The sequence below is a fragment of the Tachyglossus aculeatus genome, chromosome 9 (genome assembly GCF_015852505.1).
Source record: "Tachyglossus aculeatus isolate mTacAcu1 chromosome 9, mTacAcu1.pri, whole genome shotgun sequence".
In the NCBI taxonomy this organism is placed as follows: Eukaryota; Metazoa; Chordata; class Mammalia; order Monotremata; family Tachyglossidae; genus Tachyglossus; species Tachyglossus aculeatus.
In genome coordinates this window covers 66,140,383-66,164,297 of record NC_052074.1, presented here as the reverse complement: position 1 = coordinate 66,164,297, position 23,915 = coordinate 66,140,383, and the positions used below count along the sequence as shown (strand labels likewise).

Genomic DNA, 23,915 nt, shown 5'->3' with positions numbered 1-23,915 from the left:
CCCAATAAATACAATCGAATGAATGAGTAGGATAGGATGAAAGGGTCTGTCCAGAGAAACACTAATTCCAAACGCCTCTCCAGTCAGTCTCATCTCCGGCCCGACCCCCACCCCCCCTTTCCTGTCCCGTCTCAGTTCCCTCCTCACAACCCCCACATCCGGGCCGCTGACACCGGACCCAAAGAACGGCCAGGAAAGCCTGGCCCTTCCAATCAGACAGCACACCACTCTCCCCACCTTCAGAGCCCTCTTAAAATCACTTCTCCACAGCGTGGATTAGTGGAGAGAACACGGGCTTGGGAGTCACAGGACGCGGGTTTTAATCCCGGCTCCTCCACTTGTCTGCTGTGTGACCTTGGGGAAGCCACTTAACTTCTTTGTGCCTCAGTTACCTCATCGATAAAGTGGGGATTGAGATTAAGATTGTGAGCCCCATGTGGGACAACTCTAGTACCTTATATCTACCCCAGAGCTTAGAACAGTGGTTGCTGCAGAATAAGCGCTTAATAAATGCCAGAATTATTATCATTATCTCCTCTAAAAGGTCTTCCACAACTAAGTTCTCATTTCCCCTATTTGTTCTCCCTTCCATGTGGCCTGTGAACTTGGATGGTATCCCTCTAATCACTTCTGTCTGTCTTCCCTTGTAGACTGCAAGCTTCTTAAGGACAGGGATTATGTCTATCGACTCTACTGCAGTGAACTTTCCCAAGCACTCAGTACAGTGCTCTGCACAGAGTAAACGCTCAATAGATACGATTGACCGATAACCGTTAGATGGCGGCTCGGGCTACGGGAGGCCAGCAAGCGATGACGGGCTCCGGTGGCTCGGTCTAGGGTGTGGCAGGGGGTTAGCAAAGGAAACCCCAGACCTATGGCCTAGACCCAGCCTTCCTGCTCCTGCCTGTATCCCCTCCTTTCTGGCCTCGAATCGGGGGAGTGTCATCATCACGCGCCCGTGACGATGAAATGTTTTTCTGTGGTAAAACAATGTTTTTCCGGCTCTGGGAGTCAGACGATTAGGGACTCTAATCCCAGCTCTGCCACATGTCTTCTGTGTGACCTTGGGCAAGTCACTTCACTTCTCTGTGCCTCAGTTCCCTCATCCGCAAAATGGGGACAAAGACTGTGGGCCCCAAAAGGGACATGGACCATGTCCAATGTGATTAGCTCGTTTCTGCCCAAGCAATTAGTACAGGGCCTGGCACAGAGCGAGCACAAAAAATTCCCATGAGTCACGGTGCCCGACAGCATGCCGGAATCCCGGACAGGTGGGCCGAACACAGGTCGACACAGTTCTCATCTGCCCCTCGATGGTTTCGGAGTCTATACGTGGCAAGGCCTAGTGGACAGAGACCGGGCCTACTAGTCAGAAGGACCCGTGTTCTGACCCCAGTTCCGCTACTTGTCAGCTGGGTGTCCTTGGGCAAGTCGCTTCACTTCTCTGTGCCTCAGTGACCTCGTCTGAAAAATGGGGAATAAGACTGTGAGCCCTATGGGGGAAAGGGACTCTGTCCAACCCGATTATCTTGTATCAACCCCAGCACTTAAGAACAGTGCCTCACACTTAGGAGGTGCTCAACAAATGCCATTCAAAACACAAAGTCAAGAAAAGGTCTTTCACCAGTTCCTCTTCTCCCTCCATCCCTTAGCTTGTATGGATCGCTTGAGGTTCTCTTCTGAGACCTTTTCCGTCTGACTTTACACTCACTCCCTCTGGGGAGCTCATTCACTTCCAAGGTTTTAACTATCGCTGTTCCAGGTGAGATTTTTGGAAAATACCCTGGGCAATAGAGAGACCGGAGACAGAGGAACCAGTGAGGAGACTGATATGGTAGTCAAGCTGGGACGGGACAATATTCCCCGGACTCGGTGGGCCGTCAGGGGATGACGTCTGCAAAATGTTTTGAGCTTCTCGTTAGAGGGCCATAAAATACAGCCAAAGCTTGAATACCCATATTAATGGTGAGAAGCAGAGTAGCCGAGAGGATAGAGCCCGGGCCCGAGAGTCAGAAGGACCTGGGTTCTAATCCCAGTTCCGCCACCTGTCTGCTGTGGGTCCTTGGGCAAGTCACTTCACTTCTCTGGGCTTAGGTTCCATCTCCTGGAAAATGGGAATTAAAGCCGTTAGCCCCATGTGGGACATGGAAATGAAGATGGAAATGGAAAGTGGCAGAGAAAATGGAGAAAGGAAGAGCTGTGAAGAACCAAATAGCGTTATGGGACCTGCTTTTGGAAGGAAGAATCAAATTGCAGAAGGCCCTGCTCACCACCAACCAGCTTCCACAGACAGAAACGTTCCCCATATTCAAGGAAAAGGGAAGATCAGAGTTTGCCAGCATCCTGAAAAACAGTCACAAGGCACTTAAAGCATTATTGAGGTCTCTGGTGGATCTTCAGGATGAACTGCTTTACCAGCATCCAGACACGAGGCACCTGGTAGGTGGGAAAAAACCCACAGCAGAGAGTGAGGAGGAAATTTCCAGTGAAGAGGAGGAGGAATTGCTTGCTGAGGAGGGACAGCAGAAGCAGCTGCTGCAGAGGAAAGGGCCACCTAAGCGGAAGCAAGCTAGAGATGAGTGACTACCATGACTTCATGGCAAAACGCTTTGCCGAATTCACATCCTATTGTAACCGGACGCTGCAACAATGGCATGACAAAACCAAATTGGCTTCTGGCAAGCCGGAAAAGGGTTTTGGAGCCTTTGAGCGCCCAATCCTGACTCAGATAGCCCATATTCCGATGGACAAAGAGAGATTACTTCGGCGGATGCAGACTAAGTGCTCTTTGTACCATGTTCTTGGCAAGGCTGAGCCAGAACTCCAGCCTATCCTCGACAGCGTGCCAGGACAGCAGGAGATTTTTCCTCAGGCTCCAGCCAACGCTCACTTGAAGGACCTGGATGAAGAGATCTCTGGAGATGATGACTTTTACCACCAGCTTCTGCGAGAACTTATAGAACGGAAGACCAGTTCCTTGGATCCAAATGATCAGTTGGCCATGGGTGGGCAATGGCCGGCTATTCAGAAGTTACGGAGTAAAATTCACAGGAAAGTGGATAGGAAAGCCAGCAAAGGAAGAAAACTCTGGTATCATGTCCTTAGTAAGCTGCTGAGCTTCATGGCACCTACTGACCACACTACAATGAACGATGATGCCAGGGTTTATGGTGCTGTGGCTCGTGTCATTTTGACACTCATCCTATCCCGCTTGGATTTCTGCGTCAGCCTCCTGGCTGACCTCCCAGCCCTCTGTCTCTCCCCACTACAGTCCATACTTCCTTCTGCTACCTGGATCGGTTTTCTACAAAAACTTCCAGTGGTTACCCATCCACCTCTGCATCAAACAGAAACTCCTTACCATTGGCTTTAAAGCACTTTAAAGTACCCACATCAGAGCAGAAGGGCCTGCTTTCTGGGGCCCCCTGAAGTGCCCAGACATGGCTTCGCAGGCCAGCCACTCACTTGGATCCCGGAGGAGTTGGGCCGCGATGGACTTTCGCCATTAGAAACGCCTCCGGTCGCACGGATCCCGAACAGCGTGTCCGCCACGTGGCTGAGGCTCAGCTCCACCACCCCCGATTCTACCTATGGGCACACAACAAGCTCAGCTTGACCGCTGCAGGGCCACCACTCTGCCTGCGGGCACAGAGCACGGTCAGTATCCCCACCACATGGCCACTGCTCTGACTGCGGGCACAGAGTACAGTCAGCATGCCCACCTCATGGCCACCGCTCTGCCTGCAGGCACAGAGCACGGTCAGTGTGCCCACCACATGGCCACACCACTGTGGGCACAGAGTACAGTCAGTATGTCCACCAAATAGCCCTGCCTCTCCCTGAGGGCACAGAGTGACCACCCAGTGTCCCACCCCCACCCTGATCCCCTCAAGTTCTTTTGCCCATGAGTCCCTGTGGGGAAGGCCGGCTGGACACCCCAAGGACTCTGCATGTGGCCAGGGGGCCTCTGGGGTAGCCCCTGAAATGAGAAGCCCAAAGACTGAAGGGGTAAACTCAGGCATGGACTTCTCCCCAAGAGAAGAGCATAGTTTGGACTCTTAGGGTTTGCTGATGCCCGCTCACCCACCTTCCTGCAGAAGAGGTCAGGGGAGCCAGTGCCGATGGCCAGCTGCGCTGCGTACGTCAGGGTCTCCCGGACAGGGAGGTAGCCCAGAAAATTGTCCTCCTCCAACAGCGGTGGAGAGGACACTGAAGTCAGCCCAGCCCCACACTGAAGACCTGCAGCAGCTAGACTGTCCGGCCAGGACACCGCACTGCAGCGTTTACACCGCCTGGCCGGGATGCCACTCGGGGGTGTCTATGCTGCCTGGCCGGGATGCCTCCCTGCGGTGGACACTGCCCAGCCAGGGAGTCACACGGCAGTGCCTACACTGCACAGACGGCACACACGCTGCGGCACCTAGACTGCCTGCCCGGGAAACCACCCAGTAGCCATGCGGGTCCCCACCTTCAGGGCATAGGAGATGCAATCCTGAAACTGGTCGGGGCGCGGCCGGTGGCCGTTCACACACACGTCTTCCACCAGTGTCCCCTGCTGCCTCAGCCGCCCCGACAGCGCGTCCAGCAGCGTGGTCCTCCCGGAACCTGTAGCGGGGGAGAGGGGAGGGATGGGAGAGCCGGGGAGGGAGGAGAGCCCTGAGGCGGGAGAGCTGGGGGAGCCGAGGGGTGGGCAGGAAGGGAGCAGGGATGGCCCGGGGGGATGGGAAGAGTGGGGTCCAAGGAGACGGGCCCACAGACGCTGCCCGGAAGTGCCACTGACCCACTGCCCTCCCCCCTCCCCAGCCCCAGCTGGGTCCCCGGTGGCTGGGCCGCAGCAACAAAGCCAGGCTAGGCCTTTGCCTGAAAGTGGTCAGAGCCACTGGCAGGACCGGAGCCCCCGCTCACCTGAGCTCCCCAGGACCCCCAGCATCTGCCCACTCTCGAGGTACGGTGAGACATCCTTCAGGATCTGCCGGGTCCACTTCTGCCCTCTGACCCCGGCGGCCCACCGAGGCCCGGCCCGCTTGCTGGAGAGGAAGGAGCCCGTGACAACGGTGATGCTGGGGCAGGGGACATGGGGCAGCAGCGGACAGGGGGTGGGAAGAGGCAGGAGGGGCTGCAGCTAAGAGAGAAGCAGGAGGGGGTAGGGGTCAGGGCTTCCCAGGGGGTCAGGGAGCATCAAAGGACTTGGGAATGCCAGAGCGCCGGGAGTGGGCGGGGATGGGATCAGGGGACACCCAAGGGATCAGAAAGGGTCGAGGGTTCAGGAGGGGACTTGAGCGAGATTAGGAGGGAGTGGGAGGGCCAGGAAGTGGCAGGGATGCAGGAGCTGCTGAGGGGGAGAGGAGGGGTCACGGAGTGCCGGGGGAGGGCAGGAGGGGTCAGGACGTCCTGACCTGTCTCCAGGTTTTGGTTTGTTTTCTTTCTCCCCCTTCTAGACCGTGAGCCCGTTGTTCGGTAGGGACCGTCTCTATATGTTGCCGACTTCTACATCCCAAGCGCTTGGTCCAGTGCTCTGCACACAGTAAGGGCTCAATAAATACGACTGAATGAATGGAAGTGGCAGAGCCAGGATTTGAACCGATGACCTCTGACGTCAAAGACCGGGCTCTTTCCGCTGAGCCACGCTGCTTCCCTACTTCCCAAGCGCGTAGTACAGTACCCTGCCCACAGTAAGCGCTCCATAACTACGACGGAATGAATGAATGAATGAATGAAGCACTGTTCTAAGCGCTGGGGGGTTACACGGCGATCAGGTTACCCCCCGCGGGGCTCACAGTCTTCATCCCCATTTTACAGATAGAACTGAGGCACAGAGCAGTGAAGTGACTTGCCCAAGGTCACACAGCTGACAAGCGGTGGAGTCGGCATTTGAACCCCTGACCCCTGACTCCAAAGCCCGGGCTCTTGCCACTGAACCACACTGCTTCTCTATACTTTACTATACTACAGTGTAATATACTATATACTATCCTATTACCAAGCGCTTAGTACAGTGCTCTGCACACAGTAAGCGCTACATAAACACAATCGAATGAATGAATGAACGATACAGTCACCAAAGCTATATCTTCAGCCCGAGGGCCCAGCGCATGCGCATTCGAAGCCCGGGAAGGGAGGGAGCTCTGCGCATGCGCGTGCGGAGCCAGTGGGAGGAGAAGCGGGGCAACTGCGCATTCGGAGACTCGGCGAGGGGAGGAGGGGGCCCCGCCCAGGAGATGACGGAGCATGCGCAGTCGGAGTGCGCCTCGGTGCGGGGAGGAGGCCCGTCCTGGAGAGAGCGGCGCAAGCGCGGTCGGAGCCCGGGCCAGGGAGAAAGGAGCCCCCGCCCTGGAGAGCGTAGCGCGTGCACAGTCAGAGCCCGGGCGGGAGGTGAAAGCGGGCCCGCCCGGGAGAGCGCAGCGCATGCGCAGTCGAAGCGCACCCGCGCTCACTATGTCCGATGCTTACTATGTTGCCAACTTGTAATAATAATAATGACGACGTCATTTATTAAGCACTTACTATGTGTAAAACACTGTTCTAAGCGCTGGGGGGTTACAAAGTGATCAGGTTGCCCCCCGCGGTGCTCACAGTCATCCGCATTTTACAGATGGAACTGAGGTCCAGAGAAGTGAAGTGACTTGCCCAAGATCACACAGCTTACAAGCGGTGGGGTCGGGATTTGGACCCCTGACGTCTGACTCGAAAGCTCAGGCTCTTGCCACTGAACCACACTGCTTCTCTATACTGTACTGTACTATACTTTAATATACTATATACTATCCTATTCCCAAGCGCTTAGTACAGTGCTCTACACACTGTAAGCGCTCAATAAATAAATACGATTCAATGAATGAATGAGCGATAGTCCCCAAAGCTGTACCTTCAGCCATAGAGAGCGCGGCGCATATGCAGTCGAAACCCTGGTGGGAGGAAGAGAGTTAGCGCTGCGCATGCGGGTGCGGAGCCAGTGGGGTGTGGGAGAGGCGGAGCGCATGCGCATTCGTAGCCTAAGCGAGGGGAGGAGGGGGGCCCCGCCCCGGAAAGTGCGGAGCATGCGCAGTCCGAGTGCGCCACGGGGTGGAGGAGGGAGGTCCGTCCTGGAGAGTGCGGCGCATGCGCGATCGGAGCCCGGGCCGGGGAAGAAGGGAGCCCCAGCCCAGGAGAGCGCGGCGCATGCACAGGCAGAGCCCGGGCCCGCGGGGGGGTAGGGAGCCCGCCCGGGAGAGCGCGGCGCATGCGCAGTCGGAGCGCGCCCGCGCTCACTATGTGCGAAGGTTACTATGTTGCCAACTTGTAATAATAATAATAATAATGATAGCATTTATTAAGCGCTTACTATGTGCAAAGCACTGTTCTAAGCGCTGGGGGGTTACAAGTTGATCAGGTTGCCCCCCGCGGGGCTCACAGTCTTCATCCCCACTTTACAGATGGAACTGAGGCCTAGAGAAGGGAAGTGACTTGCCCAAAATCACACAGCTGACAAGCGGTGCGGCGGGATTTGAATCCCTGACGTGTGACTCGAAAGCCAGGGCTCTTGCCACTGAACCACACTGCTTCTCTATACTGTACTGTACTATACTGTAATATACTATATAGTATCCTATTCCCAAGCGCTTAGTACAGTGCTCTACACACAGTAAGCGCTCAATAAATAAACACAATTGAATGAATGAATGAACGATACAGTCCCCAAAGCTATATCTTCAATTCTAGAGGGCGCAGCGCATGCGCAGTCGAAGCCCGAGAAGGGAGGGAGCTCAGCGCATGCGCGTACGGAGATCGGCGGTGGGGAGGGAGCGGGGCGCATGCGCAGTCGAAGCGTAGGAGCGGAGAGGGGGCCCCGCCCCGCCCCGGAGGGGGGCCCCGCCCCGGAGAGGGCGGAGCATGCGCAGTCGCAGTGCGCCACGGTGGGGGGAAGAAGGAGGCCCGTCCTGGAGAGCGCGGCTCATGCGCATTCAGAGCACGGGCCGGAGGGGGAAGGGAGCCCCCGCTCTGGAGAGCGCTGCGCATGCGCAGTCGGAGCAAGCCCGGGCTTACTATGTACGAAGCTTACTATGTTGCCAACTTGTAATAATAATAATAATGATGGCATTTATTAAGCGCTTACTATGTGTAAAGCACTGTTCTAAGCGCTGGGAGGTTACAGGGTGACCCCCATCTGTGAGCCCACTGTTGGGTCGGGACTGTCTCTATATGTTGCCAACTTGTACTTCCCAAGCGCTTAGTACAGTGCTCTGCACACAGTAAGCGCTCAATAAATACGATTGATTGATTGATCAGGTTGCCCCCCCGCGGGGCTCACAGTTTTCATCCCCATTTTACAGATGAGGTAGCTGAAGCACTGAGAAGTGAAGTGACTTGCCCGAGGTCACACAGCAGATAAGTGGAGGAGCTGAGATAAGAACCCACGACCTCTGACTCCCAAGCCCGTGCTCTTTCCACTAAGCCATGTCGCTTCTTAGTAATAATGATGGTATTTGTTAAGTGCTTACTATGTGCGAAGCACTGTTGTAAGAGGTGGGGGGGGCGATTCAAGGTGATCAGGTTGTCCCACGTGGGGCTCACAGTCTTAATCCCCATTTTACAGATGAGGTAACTGAGGCACAGAGAAGTTAAGTGACTTGCCCAAAGTCACACAGCTGACAAGTGGAAGAGTAAGGATTAGAACCCATAACCTCTGGCTTCCAAGACTGTGCTCTTTCCACTGAGCCACGAATATAGCAATTTACTACTGTCTTCTCTTTCACATATCTCACCAGTGGATATATGAGGCAACAAGCATTGTTCTGATGTTGGAGGACTTTACCGCAGAACGCCATTCCTTGTGACTATGCCTTGCCATCTAACGATTACTGTGGCCCACTGATGGAATATCTCAGTCACCTACCGAATCTGTATATACCCAGATGACATACCTGCAGAAAACTGAGACTGGCAAAGGGTTGCCATTAAGATGGGTCTGATGAAAATGAAAATGATTGAGATTTAAATCCACAAATATGCTGCCCATCACCAAACCGAAGGTTTGTAATGATTACTACAACCATATAGCTCCATTCGCACTATCATGGCACCATGAAAAGGTACAGATGGGGTGGCTCTTATCAAATGTATCAACCAATCACTGTTACTTACTGCGCTTTTGCTGTACGCAGAGCATTATACTAAGAGCTTGGTAGATACAACAAGCAGCGCGGCCTTGCTGCTCCTGGAAGGTTCCTCTTCTCAGAGCGCCGCCATAGACGCCCTGGACTCCGTTCCCGAGGGGCCCGCCCGCCCGCCCGCCATCACACCGCGTGGCCCCCGCTGCTCCCGGAAAGATCCTCTCCTCAGAGCGTCCCCATAGACGCCCGGGTCTCCGTTCCCGAGAGGCCCGCCCGCCATCACACCGCGCGGCCTTGCTGCTCCCGGAAGGCTCCTCTCCTCAGAGCGCCGCCATAGACAACCCGGGACTCCGTTCCCGAGAGGCCCTCCCGCCCGCCATCACACCGCGTGGCCCCCGCTGCTCCCGGAAGGACGCTCTCCTCAGGGCGTCCCCAAAGACGCCCGGGACTCCGTTCCCGAGAGGCCCACCATCCATCACACCGCGCGGCCCCCGCTGCTCCAGGAATGATCCTCTCCTCAGAGCGCCCCCATGGACGCCCGGGACTCCGTTCCCCAGAGGCTCGCCCGCCATCACACCGCGTGGCCCCCGCTGCTCCCGGAAGGCTCCTCCCCTCCGAACGCCGCCATAGACGCCCTCTGCTTCCACCCCCACCCACTTAAGCGACCTTCCTTATAGTGCCCGCCAACCCCCCTTCCCGGTCCGGTCCTGACTGACTCGCCCCGCCCCCCACCCCGGGGAAAAGTCCCTTGTTTTCACCAAGTTACATTAACGACAACCTCATTCGCACCTACTCAGCCTTCCTGTCCCGCCATCGACCCCCAGCCCAAGTCCTGCCCTCCCTCTGCCCATCCGCCAAGCTAGCTCGAGTCCTCCCTTCAAGGCCCTACTGAGAGCTCACCTCCTCCAGGAGGCCTTCCTAGACTGAGCCCCTTCCTTCCTCTCCCCCTCGTCCCCCTCTCCATCCCCCCGTCTTACCTCCTTCCCTTCCCCACAGCACCTGTATATATGTTTGTACATATTTATTTATTTAATTTACTTGTACAAATCTATTCTATTTATTTTATTTTGTTAATATGTTTGGTTTTGTTCTCTGTCTCCCCCTTCTAGACTGTGAGCCCACTGTTGGGTAGGGACTGTCTCTATATGTTGCCAACTTGTACTTATTATACACAAGTGCTGTGGGGAGGGGAAGGGGTAAGGCAGAGGGAGGGAGGGGGGATGCTGGGAAGGGGAGAAGGAGGAGAGGAAAAGGGGGGCATTCCAGTCAATCAATCAATCGTATTTATTGAGCGCTTACTGTGTGCAGAGCACTGTACTAAGCGCCTGGGAAGTACCAGTTGTCAACAGTGGGCTCACAGTCCATAGCACTTACTAATTCTGAAAAGTGGTTCATAATCCAAATACTTGTTTTTATGTGCGTGACTAGGGTTTAGTCATTAGCATATAGGAGTTCTTATGTGGTTGAAATGAGGACTTTTCTCTAGTACTCTTAGCTTGATAAATAGGAAGAGATGTATTTTTTATTTATTCATTTATCTATTTATTTATTTATATTAATGTCTGGCTTCCCCTCTAGACTGTGCACTTGTTGTGGACAGGAATGTGTCTGTTGTTGTGTTGTACTCTCGCAAGTGCTCAGTACAGTGCTTTGCACACAGTAAGTGCTCAATAAATATGATTGAATGAATGAAGAGATTCCAAGGACAGCAGAATGCTGTGTTGATATTGTCTTCCAGACTTCTTGTTAATAACAATAATGATAATGGCATTTGTTAAGTGCTTCCTATGTGCCAAGCACTGTACTGAGTGCTGGGGTAGATACAAGATCATCAGGTCCCACATGGGACTCAGAGTCTGAGTAGGAGGGAGAATAGGTGTTGAATCCCTATCTCGTAGGTGAGGGAACTGAGGCATAGAGGAGAAGTTAAGTGACTTACCCAAGATCACACAGCAGGTGATTGGCAGAGATGGGATTAGAACCCAGGTCCTCTGCCTCCCAGGCCCATTCTCCTTCCACTAGGCCACACTGCTTCTCTAAACATATTGCATCTTCAAATATGACTATGAAGAAGAGATAGAATGAACTAGGTTTTTTTTAACGGTATTTGTTAAATTCTTATTTTGTGCCAGGCATTGTACTAAGCTCTGGGGCAGATACAAGCCAGTCAGGTTGAACACAGTCTCTGTGCCACATAGGACAATTCCCATTTTATGGATGAGGGAACTGAGGCACAGAGAAGTCAAGTGACTTCCCCAAGGTCACAAAGCCGACAAGTGGCAGAGCAGGATTAGGACCCTCATCCATCTGACTCCCATGCCCATAGTCTATCCACTATACCATGCTTTTCCTCAGCAGTCTTCCTCCTACTTCTACCACTATTCAATTCTGCTGCAGGCAGTCTCCTCATGGCAATGGATCTTAGAATCCCGATGAACTCTCAGGGCAAACACTTTCCCAGGCAAGTGACAGCCAACTGACTATTAACAATAATAATAATGGTGGTATTTGTTAAGCTCTTCCTATTTTTCGAACACTGTACTAAATTTTGGGGCAGATACAAGATAATCATGTCAGGCAGACCCTGTTCCCCATAGCGTGTAAAGTGCTGATGGTTACTGAATGGTTTTATTAGGACTAGAAAAAAACATTATTGGACAAGAAGGCATTATACAAGGATTAAACAAGAGGAAACACCATCACTGAAATGAAACAAAAGCATCATTTTCCTACAGCAAATTTATATTTGAATAGGTACAAAGAAATGTATTTTAGTATATGTAATTTTTTGCTTATTTTACTTTTTAAATGGTATTTGTTAAGTGCTTTCTAGGTGCCAAGCCCTGTTCTAAAAGCTGGGGTAGATACAATCTACTCAGGTTGGATACAGTTCATAATCCACATGGGGCTCAAAGTCTTAATCCCCACTAGATAAATGAGGGAACTGAAACACAGGGAAGATAAGTGACTTGCCCAAAGTCACACAGCAGATGAGTGAAGGAGCTGGAATTAGAACTCAGGTCCTTCTGACTCCCAGTCCTGTGCTCTATCCACTAGGCAAAACTGCTTCTCTACTAGTGGTAGATTATTTGTAGTTCTCTTTTGATTTCTCCATTGCTTCAATCATTCTAATACTGACTGAGACATGGAAAAAATAACAGATAATAAAAAACAATAGAAAAATAATGGGAAGAGTGGGAACTGCAGAAGTAGAGGGGGAGTAAAATCTGGGGGAAGAGGGCAGGGTATGAGGAGCTAAATCAAGATTTAAAGCATTGAAGAACAACAAGAGGGAGAATAGTGAGGAAAGGGAGAAACAAAACATCTATAGAAACGGCAAAAGTGGTTACGGCAGTACCATATATCTTTCAGATTTTGGAAAGCCCCAGCTGCCGACAAGAAGCAAAGAGAGGCAGCATATAGTAGAAGAGTGCTGGACTGAAACCTGGAGCACCCCAGATTCAAGTCTGAGCTCTGCCACTGATCTGCTGCATGACTGTACCTAAGTCATTTAGCATCTTTGTACCCAGTTTTTTCATCTGCAAAATGTGGATAATAACAGCTGCTTACCTATCTACCTCACAGGATTATTGTGAAGGCAAAAATGAGAGTGATTTGGAAATAAAAGTGCAATACAAAACCAATTTCATATGAAGCGGAAGGCAGAAAGCAGCAACACAAGGTGATTTATCAATTGTATTAAACATGAACAAGTTATTTTTTTAGTTATATAAGATCTGGATTTTCTGACTTACTAACCAGAGAGGTAACCCAGTGGCTGTTCATTTCCAACTGAAGGCATAATAGAATGCCAGTGAAAATATCTAACATTGTCAACCGCTTTCTCTCCTCAGATGGCCAAGCTAAAGGTGACGATAGCCCAAGCACACGGCCACCTGGAACTCTTCCTTTCCCGGCTCCACCAATTGTCAGCTGTGTGACCTTGGGCAAGTCACTTGACTTCTCTGTGCCTCAGTTACCTCATCTGGAAAATGGGGGATTAAGACTGTGAGCCCCCTGTGGGACAACGATCGATCACCTTGTATCCTCCCCAGTGCTTAGAACAGTGCTTTACACACAGTAAGTGCTTAACAAATGCCATTCTTCTTCTTCTTCTTCTTATTATTATTATTATTACATTAAGAGGCGGTAAAATGAAAGGCCCATGCTTAGTAATGGATTCCACTTTCCTTAAGCTATTTTAAGGTATTCCAAGGAGATAAAATGAATTAAATGTGATTCATGCATTTTTTCTTCCTAGGGTAGTTCTAGTTTTAAAACTATGTTCAAAAACTTCTCAGCACTTTGATTAAAGGCAGTTTAGTTCTCAAGAGTAAGCTTTCTTACTAAAAAGCTTATATTGCAAAGACAGAAAACGTTGAGATCTTAACATTTTTACAGAACCTTATGGTGGCTTGACAGATCTGGTTAATCTTGAAAGGGTAACTTTTCCACTTGAATAATAAGAACATTTCAAAGACATATGCTTTCATTTCTTAAAATTGTCCTAAATCACATTTTTGATGACATTGTCTTCACTGTCTATTATCATTGACAATGTAGCTCGATTTAAAATGAAATTTATTTACATAGTTTATATGTTAAAAGAATAACAAGTTTTATTATGTTAAATTGAATTAGTCTGGGTTCAAATATCAACAATAAAATTGAAAACAGTTTAGTTAACTACAGTTTCCTTTGACTGAAAATACCTTTGAGAAAGGGTTACTTAATCTCATGCATAAATGGACCAAATTAGGTTTATTGTGATTTAGGAGATTGGAATTTGTGGATGTATTTAATGCAAGTATGTCTTCAAGCGTCTTAGGGCATCTCATAACTGATAATGCAGAGATGTCATACTCACTTTATTTTAGTGGTATTTGTTATGCACTTACTATGTGTCAGGCACTGTATTAAGCACTGGATTAGATACCAGGTAATCACTTTGGACACAGTCCATGTCCCACATGGGACTCACAGTCTTAATCCCCATTTTACAGATGAGGTAACTGAGACCCAGAGAAGTTAAGTAACTAGCCCCAGGTCAAACAGAAGATAAGTGGCAGAACTTGGAGTAGAACCTAGGTTCTTCTGGGTTCATTTGTAATTTTGTATTCATCTTTAGCAGTCATCAAAAGAAAAAAATAAGCCATCTATGATTCCAAGCACATCTGCTTCATTACGGTACCTATCAAGGAGACACTGGAGAACTGACAAAAATATTGCCTGGCAATTCTTTATCTTGTCATTTGAAGCCAAATGTGTTACCTAACTTTGAGGGAAAGCAAGACCTGTCCTGAGTTCTGGAGGAAAGGTAACTTGGAGACAGGCTGAAAGACAATGGGCGAGAGACTGAGATTCTTACTCAAGGCAAAATTCCTGCTGACGTCAATATGAACTCTCCACGAATAAGGTTCATGGTTTGGGCAGAACAGAATGGATTCAATGTGGTTTTCTGTTTGCTTATTTTTAAGTGGCTTGAGTCTTGTTGATTAGTTTTGTTAAGTGCCTTGGCTCTTTCTGAGTGTTTGTAACTGGGGCCCTGGTATTTTTTGTTTTAAATTGTGCTAATAACCCGACAACGATGTATCCTGGTCATAGCTCAAAAAAGTTTCACTTTGATTTTAGTCTAGATCATTCTGAAAACACAATGTAATTTCTTAAGTCATGACTTGCTTTTTTGTCCACATCCCAAAAACTACCCTTTAGCTTTCCTACTCAGCTTCACATGAATAGGATGCGAAAGTAACCATCAATGGTATTTATTGAATGCTCTCCACTCTCACAGAATTTACCAAAGACTGGGCAAGGCTGCCAGATAGGAATATTACCCAATTCAGATTTACAGTAGAGATAAGGATATTAATACAATTATGATATTAATAACAATAATAATAATTCAATAATATTTTAGAAAGGGGTCAGATGGTAGTCACAAAGAGCTGAGCCTAGGAACCTTAGGTCTGTTCTAATCCACATTTAGTGATACATACTTCTGTATCTCAGAGCTAACTCTAGACTGTAGATTCATTAAGCGCAGGGAACTTGTCCACTAATTCTCTCAATAAATACAATCGAATGAATGAATGAATGAATGAATGAACGAACGACACAGTACCCAAAGCTATATCTTCAGCCCTAGAGGGCGCAGCGCATGCGCAGTCGAAGCCCGGGGAAGGGAGAAAGCACGGCGCATGCGCGTTCGGAGCCGGGGGGAGGGGAGATAGGGGAACATGCGCAGTCGGAGCCTAGGTGTGGGGAGGAGGGGGCCCCGCCCCGGAGAGGTCGGAGCAAGCGCAGTCGCAGTGCGCCACGGGGGGGAGGAGGAAAGCCCGTCCTGGAGAGCGCGGCGCATGCGCAGTCGGAGGCCGGGCTGGGGGAGAAGGGAGACCCCGCCCCGGAGAGCGCTGCGCATGCGCAGTCAGAGCCCGGGCCCGAGGGGGAAAGGGGGCCCGCCCCGGAGAGTGCGGCGCATGCGCACTTGGAGCGTGCCCACGCTTACTATGTACGGATTTTACTATGTTGCCAACTTGTAATAATAATAATAATGATGACATTTATTAAGCGCTTACTATCTGCAAATCTCTGTTCTAAGCGCTGGGGGTTACAAGGTGATCAGGTTGCCCCCAGCGGGACTCACAGTTTTCATCCCCATTTTACAGATGGAACTGAGGCCCAGATAAGTGAAGTGACATGCCCAAGGTCACACGGCTGACAAGCGGTGGAGTCGGGATTTGAACCCCTGACCTCTGACTCCAAAGCCCGGGCTCTTGCCACTGAACCACACTGCTTCTCTATACTGTACTATACTATACTGTAATATACTACATACTATCCTATTCCCAAGCGCTTAGTACAGTGCTGTAAACACTGCAAGTGCTCAATAAATAAATACGACTGAATGAATGAACGATACAGTCCCCAAAGCTATATCTTCAGCCTCAGAGAGGGCGGTGCATGCGCAGTCGAAGCCCGGGTGGGGTGGAGAAGGGAGGGAGCTCTGCGCTTGCGCGTACGGAGCCAGTGGGGGAGAGGAGAAGCGGGGCGCACGCGCATTCGGAGCCTCGGCGAGGGGAGGAGGGGGGCCCCGCCCCGGAGAGGGCGGAGCATGCGCAGTCGGAGTGCGCCACGGAAGGGGGAGGAGGGAGGCCCGTCCTGGAGAGCACGGCGCATGCGCGGCCGGAGCCCGGGTCTGGAGAGAAGAGAGTCCCCGCCCTGGAGAGCGTAGCGCATGCGCAGTCAGAGCCCGGGCGGGAGGGGAAAAAGGGGGCCCGCTCGGGAGAGCGCGGCGCATACGCAGGCGGAGGGCGCCGGCCCTCGATATGTGGCCAACGTGTAATAATAATGATATTGATGGCGTTTATTAAGCGCTTACTATGTGAAAGCACTGTACTAAACACTGGGGAATTTACAAGGTGATCAGGTTGTCCCACGTGGGGCTCACGGTTTTAATCCCCATTTGACAGGGGTGTCAACTGAGGCCCAGAGAAGTGAAGTGACTTGCCCAAGGTCACACAGGTGACAATTGGTGGAGAGGGATTCGAACCCCTGTCGTCTGACTCCAAAGCCCGGGCTCTTCAAGGCTGTCCATCCCCTCGCCCCCTCCTACCTCACCTCTCTTCTCTCCTTCTACAGTCCACCCCGCACCCTCCGCTCCTCTGCTGCCAATCTCCCCGCCGTACCTCGTTCTCGCCTGTCCCGCCATCGACCCCCGGCCCACGGGGGTCATCCCCCGGGCCTGGAATGCCCTCCCTCTGCCCATCCGCCAAGCTAGCTCTCTTCCTCCCTTCAAGGCCCTACTGAGAGCTCACCTCCTCCAGGAGGCCTTCCCAGACTGAGCCCCTTCCTGGAATGCCCTCCCTCTGCCCATCCACCAAGCTAGCTCTCTTCCTCCCTTCAAGGCCCTACTGAGAGCTCACCTCCTCCAGGAGGCCTTCCCAGACTGAGCCCCTTCCTTCCTCTCCCCCTCGTCCCCCTTTCCATCCCCCACCTTACCTCCTTCCCTTCCCCACAGCACCTGTATATATGTATATATGTTTGTACATATTTATTACTCTATTTATTTATTTATTTTACTTGTACATATCTATTCTATTTATTTTATTTTGTTAGTATGTTTGGTTTTGTCTCCCCCTTTTAGACTGTGAGCCCACTGTTGGGTAGGGACTAGCTCTATATGTTGCCAATTTGTACTTCCCAAGCGCTTAGTACAGTGCTCTGCACACAGTAAGCGCTCAATACGATTGATGATGATGATGAACCACACTGCTTCTCTATACTGTAGTATACTATAGTGTAATATACTATATGCTATCCTATTCCCAAGCGCTTAGTACAGTGCTCTACACACTGTAAGGGCTAAATAAATAAATACGATTGAATGAATGAATGAACGAACGATACAGTCCCCTAAGCTACTTCAGCTCGAGAGCACGGCGCATGCGCAGTCGAAGCGCAGGTGGGCGGGGAGGTAGCTCTGCGCATGCGGGTGCGGAGCCAGTGGGTGGAGAGGAAGCGGGGCGCATGCGCATTCGGAGCCTCGGCGAGGGGAGGAGGGGGCCCGCCCCCCGGAAAGTGCGGAGCATGCGCAGTCGGAGTGCGCCACGGGAGGGAGGAGGGAGGCCCGTCCTGCAGGGCGCGGCGCATGCGTGATCGGAGCCGGGATCAGGTGAGAATGGAGCGCTCGCCCGGGAGAGCGCGGCGCATGCGCAATCAGTGCCCTGGCCGGAGGGGGAAAAGGGGGCCCGCCCGGGAGATTGGGGCGTATGCGCAGTCGGAGCAAGCCCGCGCTTGATCCATCGAACAGTCAATCGTATTTATTGAGCGCTTACTGTGTGCAGAGCACTGTACTAACCGCTTGGGAAGTACAGGTTGGCAAAATATAGAGACAGTCCCTAACCAACAGTGGGCTCACAGTCTAAAAGGGGGAGACAGAGAACAAAACCAAACATACTAACAAAATAAAATAAATAGAATAGATATATACAAGTAAAATAAATAAATAAATAGAGTAATAAATATGTACAAACCTATATACATATATACAGGTGCTGTGGGGAAGAGAAGGAGGTAAGACGGGGGGATGGAAACGGGGACGAGGGGGAGAGGAAGGAAGGGGCTCAGTCTGGGAAGGCCTCCTGGAGGAGGTGAGCTCTCAGTAGGGCCTTGAAGGGAGGAAGAGAGCTAGCTTGGTGGATGGGCAGAGGGAGGGCATTCCAGGTAGGGGCTCAGTCTGGGAAGGCCTCCTGGAGGAGGTGAGCTCTCAGTAGGGCTTTGAAGGGAGGAAGAGAGCTAGCTTGGCGGATGGGCAGAGGGAGGGCATTCCAGGCCTGGGGGATGACGTGTGCCGGGGGTCGATGGCGGGACAGGCAAGAACGAGGTATGGTGAGGAGATTAGCGGCAGAGGAGCGGACAGTGCGGGGTGGACTGTAGAAGGAGAGAAGGGAGGTGAGGTAGGAGGGGGCGAGGGGGTGGAGAGCCTCGAAGCCCAGGGTGAGGAGTATCTGCCTAATGTGCAGATTGATTGGTAGACACTGGAGATTTTTGAGGAGGGGAGTAACATGCCCAGAGCGTTTCTGGACAAAGACAATCCGGGCAGCAGCATGAAGTATGGATTGAAGTGGGGAGAGACACGAGGATGGGAGATCAGAGAGAAGGCTGGTGCAGTAGTCCACACGGGATAGGATGAGAGCTTGAACGAGCAAGGTAGCGGTTTGGATGGAGAGGAAAGGGCGGATCTTAGCAATGTTGCGGAGCTGAGACAGGCAGGTTTTGGTGACGGCTTGGATGTGAGGGGTGAATGAGAGAGCGGAGTCGAGGATGACACCAAGGTTGCGGGCTTGTGAGACGGAAAGGATGGTAGTGCCGTCAACAGAGATGGGAAAGTCAGGGAGAGGGCAGGGTTTGGGAGGGAAGACAAGAAGTTCAGTCTTGGACATGTTGAGTTTTAGGTGGCGGGCAGACATCCAGATGGAGATGTCCTGAAGGCAGGAGAAGATACGAGCCTGGACAGAGGGGGAGAGAGCAGGGGCAGAGATATAGATCTGGGTGTCATCAGCGTAGAGGTGATAGGTGAAGCCGTGGGAGCGAATGAGGTCACCAAGGGAGTGCGTGCAGATCGAGAACAGAAGGGGATCAAGCACTGAACCTTGGGGAGCCCCCACAGTATGGGTATGGGAGGGGGAGGAGGAGCCTGCAAAAGAGACTGAGAATGAACGACCGGAGAGATAAGAGGAGAACCAGGACATATCTATTCTTTTTACATATCTATTCTATTTATTTCATTTTGTTAGTATGGTTTGGTTTTGTTCTCTGTCTCCCCCTTTTAGACTGTGAGCCCACTGTTGGGTAGGGACTGTCTCTATATGTTGCCAATTTGTACTTCCCAAGCGCTTAGTACAGTGCTCTGCACTGTACTAGTAAGCGCTCAATAAATATGATTGATGATGATGATGATGAGAGGACGGAGTCTGTGAAGCCAAGGTCGGATAGCGTGTTGAGGAGAAGGGAGTGGTCCACAGTGTCGAAGGCAGCTGAGAGGTCGAGGAGGATTAGGATGGAGTATGAACCGTTGGATTTGGCAAGCAGGAGGTCATTGGTGACCTTTGAGAGGGCAGTTTCCGTGGAATGAAGGGGACGGAAGCCAGACGAGGGGGTCGAGGAGAGAGTTGTTGTTGAGGAATTCGAGGCAGTGCGTGTAGACAACTCGTTCAAGGAGTTTGGAAAGGAATGGTAGGAGGGATATGGGGCGATACCTAGAAGGTGAGTTGGGGTCAAGAGAGGGTTTTTTTAGGATGGAAGAGACATGGGCATGTTTGAAGGCAGAGGGGAAGGAACCAGTGGAGAGCGAGCGGTTGACGATGGAAGTTGAGGAGGGGAGAAGGGATGGAGCAAGAGCAATCTCGACACATTCACACAAAAAACAGAATGGAGATGTTCTCAGGAATCATCAAGAACTTTCTTTTATCAAGGACATAAATTTTCAGGAAAGATCTATCTCAAACACTGATCTTTTCCTATGAGGCTATTTTGGTGCCTGCCGTTTAATTTGGTCAGTGCAGATTTTAAACATATATTTTAATCCCAGGAGTGCACCGGACTCCATTGTTTACAACTTCCATCGCTTGGACTCTGAGAGGACCGGAGTCTGTGCCAGGTACGTACTAAGGAAGATTACCTACCACGTTTGTTGAGTTGGGCTGGGTCACTGTCCTCCTGACATCTAGCACTGAACTAAACCCACCTGGTAAGAGTAGTATTGAGCATGGAGTTTCTTTCGGAGAAAGAAGTTTAAGACAGTTTACGCCAAGTCAGATGGGCGTAAGGAATACACACACAGGTTTTTGCGGTTTGGACACTGAGGGTCCTGCGCATGGCCATCCGAAACGGATGCTAGGGTGCCCGACGTGATTGCCAATCGGGACAGAGATAGAAAAGTAGACAAGACAGGGAAATGACAAGAATTCTTTCCTAAATCCCACTGACCCTGGTCAATCCTACTTCCTTTAGGTTCCAAGCCTCCAATGATGAACGTATTTTATATAGATCAAAAGTTCCATCTGTGGGAAAATTTAGGAGGTTTATTTTGGGTAAAAAAATTCCCATTCATCTGAGAACTTATCAATTTTTGGTCCATAATGAATTGGCATGAAATAAGCTGGAGTTCCCTTCGGTGCGAGAGAAACCTCTTTTAATTGTCTTTTTCCCATTTTCCTAAGGACTAATGCCAAATAGATTTCAAAAGGTCTCTTACCTCTGCGGTTGCACTTGAGCGTCACTGAGAGATGGACCGCTCCGGACCGTCGTCGAGCGTTGTCATCCGAGTCACGGCACCAAAGTACGGTGGAAGAGAATCTTTTCACACTCTGAGTTGTGTTTAGAAAAAGGTATGTCAGAGTCAAGTTTTATTACTACTAGAGCTTCACCCGGCACCAGTAGGGAGAGGCGTTGAATGGCAGAGATTCCCCTGAGAGTCAAGGCCAGCTCAACCTCAAGCAATACAGAGCTTCTTTATATACGAGAAGCGGGCAGTGTGAGTTATTGGAAAGAGTGTGGGCTTGGGAGTCAGAGGTCATGGGTTCTGATCCTGGCTCTGTCACTTAGCTGTGTGACTTTGGGCAAGTCACTTCACTTCTCTGGGCCTCACTTCCCTCATCTGTAAAAGCGGGATGAAGACTGTGAGCCCCACATGGGACAACCTGATCACCTTGTATCCCCCCAGCGCTTAGAACAGTGCTTTGCACATAGTAAGCGCTTAACAAATACCATCATCATCATCATCGTCACGTGGGACAACCTGAGTACCTTGTATCTACCCCAGCACTTAGAACAGTGTTTGGCACATAGTAAGCGCTTAACAAATATTACTATTACTATTACACCATTGGTACAGTATTCATAATCATCAGAACAATACAATAGGAGAAATACTTTAGGCTAGAAAGCAGTGAGTCCCTGGGGCTGTTTAGTCCTGGACCTCTTGTGATAGAGTGATAAGCGGGCCTTAGGCAGAGGTAAAGGTCAGAGAGAAAGATGGACAAAACCAGGACCTTGACCATTGTGCTTCCACATCCCTCAAGACTGTACGCTCATTGTGGGCAGGGAATGTGTCTGTTTATTGTAATCTCGCACTGTCCCAAGCGCTTAGTACGGTGCTCTGCAGACAGTAAGTGCCCAACAAATAGGATGATGATGATGACATTTGTTAACCACTTACTACGTGCAAAGCACTGTTCTAAGCGCTGGGGAGGATACGAGGTGATCAGATTGTCCCACATGGGGCTCACAGTCTTCATCCCCACTTTACAGATAAGGTAACTGAGGCCCAGAGAAATGAACTGACTTGCCCAAAGTCACACAGCTGACAACTGGCAGAGCCGGGATTTGAACCCGTGACCTCTGACTCTCAAGCCCGTGCTCTTTCCATTGGGCCATGCTGCTTATGATTGAATGAATGAATGAATGAATGAATGAATGAATGAACCCCATCTCCACCCCACAGTATTTAGGTATCTATCCCCCACTTGACTTGCTACGGGCAGGGAATGTACCTGCTAATTCCATTCTATCGTTCCCTCCCAAGCGCTGGTCCAGTGCTGTGCACCCAGTAACTGCTCTAAAACCCCACCGACTGATTGATTGATGGGCAGATTGACACCTCTGGTCCCCTGGCAGCCCTCCCCCCACCAGCCTCGCCCCCGCCCCAGTCCCAGGGCCTGTATTGGAGAAGCAGCGTGGTGTAGTGGAGAGCCCATGGGCCTCAGAGTCAGAAGGTCATGGGCTCTAATCCTGGCTCTGCCGCTTGTCTGCTGTGTGACCTTGAACAAGTCACTTCACTTCTCTGGGCCTCAGTTCCCTCATTCTATAAAAAGGGGATTGAGAATGTGAACACCACCTGGGACAGGGACTATGTCCAAACAGATTTGCTTGTATCCACCCCAGTGCTTAGGGGTAGGGGTAGTGGTAGCCGGGGTGGGGGTGGGGGTGGGGGTGGGGGGAGGAAGTAGGTTTAGTGGGGAAGGAAATAGGGGAAGGAGGAAGTGGGGGAAAGGAGGTAGGGGTAGCAGAGAAAGAAATGGGGGAAAGAGGAAATTGGGGGAAGGGGCTAGGTGTAGGGGGGAGGAGATGGGAGAAGGAGGTGAGGGAACGAGATAGGGGTAGCAGGGGTGGAGAAGGTGGAGTTAGTTTGTTCATTCATTTGCTCATTCAATCAATCTGCTTACTGTGTGCAGAGCACTGTACTAAGTGCTTGGGAAGAATAACAATAGAACAATAAGCAGACAAATTTCCTGACCACAACGAGCTGACAATTTAGAGGGGGAGCCAGACATTAATAGATATAAAGAAGGAAGTGGGGGTAGGGGTTAGGGGTAGCAGGGTAGGGGTGGGAGATTGGGTGAGGATGAGGTGGGAAGGAAAGGGCAAAGGGGTAGCAGGGGAAAAGATGGGGAAGGTGGAAGTGGGGGAAAACGGCTAGGGGCTGTAGGGGGGAGGAGACTGGGGAAGAAGTACAGGGAAGGATGTAGGGGTAGCAGGGGAGGAGACGGGGGAAGGAGGTAGTAGCCGAGTTCCGCCCTTCCCTCTCCATCCAAACCGCAACCACGTTATAGTACAGTCATTCATCGTATCCTGATTGGATAAATGCCTCAGCATCTTTTCTGATCTCCCAACCTTCCTGTCTCTCCCCGCTTCAGTCTGTACTTCACTCTGATGCCCAGATTATCATTCTACAGAAACGCCCTGGGCATGTCACCACCCACCCCCCTCCCCCCACCGTCAGAAATTTCGAGTGGTTTCCTAATAAGCAAAAACTCCTCACTATTGCCTTCAAAGCTTTCCATCCCCTTGTCCCCTTTTATTTCACCTCCCTTCTCTCCTTCTACATCCCAGCCTGCACACTCCACTCCTCTGCTGCCAACTGTGCCTCTCTCTCGCCTGGCCCGCCGTCGAACCCTGGCTCACGTCCTATCTCTGTATTCTAGACTGTGAGCCCACTGTTGGGTAGGGACCGTCTCTATATGTTGACAACTTGTACTTCCCAAGCGCTTAGTACAGTGCTCTGCACACAGTAAGTGCTCAATAAATACGATTGATTGATTGACTGGAATGCCCCCCTTTTCCTCTCCTCCTCCTTCCCTTCCCATCATCCCCCCTCCCTCCCTCTGCCTTACCCCTTTCCCTCCCCACAGCACTTTTGTATAATTGTACCTACTTATTACTCTATTTATTTTATTAATGATGTGTACATAGGTATAATTCTATTAATTCTAATGGTATTGACACCTGTCTACTTGTTTTGTGGTGTTGTCTGTCTCCCCCTCGTAG

At 51.0% G+C, this 23,915-nt stretch overlaps 1 pseudogene; it reads left to right on the top strand.

Moving 5' to 3' along the window:
• The first annotated feature begins 2,172 nt into the window (after nt 1-2,172).
• LOC119932094 lies at nt 2,173-3,616 on the top strand (annotated as a pseudogene).
• The last annotated feature ends 20,299 nt before the right edge of the window (nt 3,617-23,915 follow it).